Raw genomic sequence first — 3384 nt, 5'->3', positions numbered from 1 at the left:
TGCTCCTGAGGTGGGCCAGGGGCAGAAGAGAACTCTTAGCCCACCCGCAACCTCCATTCAAATAACTCTCCCCATGTGAGTCGAAACTGTTTACCTGACTATTAAGCTGTGTGTAGATGCTCGTGTTCCATATGGTTAACTAGTACATTCAACTTCACTCTATTTGTACTGGCTGAAAAATATGCATAGAACACATTTAGTAGTTTAGTCTAAGTGATACACAGGTGTAAGGCACATACCTATTTGAAAAACTTGGTATATAAATACAGAATGATCCATTTTAGGGTTGGGACTGGGCCAGAACACATTGGAACCCCATTCCAACAGCACAAGTTGAGACATGTAGCTGTTTTACTTTGTTTTACAGTGAGTGTGAACTGAATTGTCTGTTTAATTCACTTCTTTTCAGTCTCAGCTCAGGTATGTGTTTACAGCTGTGCCTACATGCTAACAACTCCTAGCAAGGTTTGTTTTTAACATGATGCGTTGACTCCTTTTAATGACTTTCATGATTAAATATTTCAGTAACCTACAGTTCCCTTGGATCTTAGAAGAGAGACCCCCAAACTTTGAAAAGCATGAAAAGAGATGATGAATTTGGATGTTGCTCTATTCCTGCTCCATAGGTGAGTAAAACTGACTTCTTTTTGCAATTACAGTTACATTACTGAAGGAGGAATTGGCCCCAAATTAATTGCTAACTTCATGAAAGTAAAAACATTCTGAAAGTACTATTCTCACAGCACCCCCTACCCAAAACATTATTTCCTGTTTGTGTTCATTCAGAAGCTCCACATCTTTTAAAGTGTACGAAGTGAGCTTTATGGTGTTCTTGACTTAAGATTAACCTGCCTATAAGTGTGTATTCACTGATTTACCACAAAACACTATTGTAGCTTAATCTGTTTAGCTTCTAAATGAACACAAACAGAAAGGCTAGTTGGGGTTGTTTTGCTGTAGTTCTCCAAAATCATCACATAGTCCCCCACATTCCTGTTCTACATAAATTAGAATTTTCAATTTGACCTTTTCCATGCCTGACTAGTATTGTGTGCAAACTAAAATCTTCAACTTGCAATAATTAGTATTCTCATCTTCCCAATTATTAAAATATCTATTAAATAAAATGTAAATAAGATAGTAAGAGAGTTGTAGGTATTAAATTCTAAAAATGTTTATATTTACAAGATATAGAATGCCGTGGTGGGGGCAGCATAGAGACGCACAGATCCAGGGTCCTGGGGTTTTGTTTTCTAACCCTGCCTTGAATTACTTTAAGGAGTTTGGTGCGTTCCCCTTGTGTCTGCATGGGTTCCCTCCAAGTTCTCCTGTCTCCTCACTTTACAGTTTGAGTGGGGGGAAAATAATGGAGTTGTGCCCTGTCTAGGTTGTGTGCCTCTCTTGCACCCTATGATTCTGGGTGGGCTCAGGACCCACTGTAACCCTGAACATGTTGAAATAACATTAAATGAGAGAATTAATTCATTCACTAAAGATTTACTTGCTTCCAGCGTTTTTACTGGTTTTTATGAATTGTATAGATTTTGACATTGTGTGTTTGAGAAGAAATATTAGTAATATTTGTCCGGTAGAAGTTTTAACATGCATTTATTTGTTGTACAATGTACTGTGAAATATGTCTCCTGCAGTTATCCTTTCCATGGCAGTGAATACACACACACACACACACTCACACACACCCAAATGCACTAGGAGCAGTGAGCATACACTTTTAACCCCTAAAGTGAAGGAGTCTTCAGAAAAATCTGCAAAATATTTATGGCATGTCAGTGGGAGGAGAAAGCTGGACTCTGTACCTGAGCACACTCTAGTGGGGGTCAGGAGGGAGAGTAAAATCAATACAGGGTGGATGTCAGCCTCACTCCAATCAAAAAATAATAATGGTAATAAATGTAGGGGGAGCTCCAAATGCTGGTGTGGTCTCGTAGGGGTTTCACAATAGAGGAGTAACGTGAATGAAAACATTTCAAACTGAGATTTGCCAGCAGAGTCCATCCAAGACAGGACACCTCATCAGAAATAACATCAAACTACCACAAGGGAGAGAGAAAGAGCAAGAAAGAGGGAGAAAAAGAGGTGAGAGTGAGAGGCGAGAAAAAAAAGAGAAGTGAAAATGACAGCGAGTGGGGTGAGAAAAAGAGGAATAGGGTGAATGAGAGGGAAAGCTGCATCCCACGGAGTCAATGCAAGAATTTATGGTCAGGAAGGGGGATGAAAGCGTAATTTACGGTGAACTCTCTACCGTTGTCCTGCCCTCCCCTCTGTAATGAGAAACGGCTGTTGAGGTTGCGGGGCACAGGCCTCACTAGACCCCTCCCCCTGGCGATGACACATCATTAGTTTTTATTTCTGTCTCAACTTTTACAGCTCTCACCCAGGCGCCAACTATTGCTGTGCAGTTGTTTCGTTGTATTAACACAGCACGCACACATATCCACCTCCCAAGATGGCCTGGAAGCATATTCCCAGAACTTAATGTGATAATGTATCACCTGCACATGCTAATCCTTTACTACTCCACTGCAGCCATTCAGGACAAGAAAAGTAAAAACTCCCTAGAGGAATCATTTCTGCATTTAACCCAGGTTTAATGAATCGCTGACCTGGAAATCGTGGAATTATAGCCTTATATGTATTCACCTGTTCAGTAGAACACTGCATGAATTTGACTGTCTTGAATGTTTGTTCTCTCAGGAATTCCCCCCCTCATCTCGATAACTTAAGCCCAAACAGAAGTAATAAGAGAGGTAAGTGGTTTCCTTAAGCTGAAACTAGCATTGTGTTGTACAAAATTAAACTCAAATTCAAATAAAACCCATATAAAAAGAACAAAATATTACACATTTACATGTTTTATAAAGGGCAATTTAAGCATGATAGCATGATGTACGGGAGAGTCCTGTCTAAAACTGTTGTTTTTCTGAACTTCCATGGAGGCAATTCTGAAAAATAATAATTAGTAATGAATTTTCATTCAATCATTCGTTTTCATGTCCATCACAAGGTATTCACTCATACCTATGGAGACTTTTGTTGAGTAGCCCATCATTAGGCAATGCGGTTTTGGAGTGTGGGAAGACTTAGAGCATCTGGAGGAAACCCATGCAGACACAGGGAGAACAGACCCCAAAATCCTGAAGCTGTGGAACAGCGACACCTCCTGTTGTGCAACTGTGAAGCCCATTAAATATTTTATAATTATTTATCTTATCTTTCAAAGTAAGTCATTCACACTCGGGTGCAACTGCAAGTGTCCTGTTATTTGTGGTTGTAGTGGTTTAGGACGTAAAAAGTATTTACGTTGAACCCCAACTCCAGACCAAACTTGTTTAAAAAAAAAAATTAAAAACATTTACTGCATCC

Source organism: Hoplias malabaricus, chromosome 10 (assembly GCF_029633855.1).
Source record: "Hoplias malabaricus isolate fHopMal1 chromosome 10, fHopMal1.hap1, whole genome shotgun sequence".
Taxonomy (NCBI): Eukaryota; Metazoa; Chordata; class Actinopteri; order Characiformes; family Erythrinidae; genus Hoplias; species Hoplias malabaricus.
Note: the sequence above shows the minus strand (reverse complement) of the source record.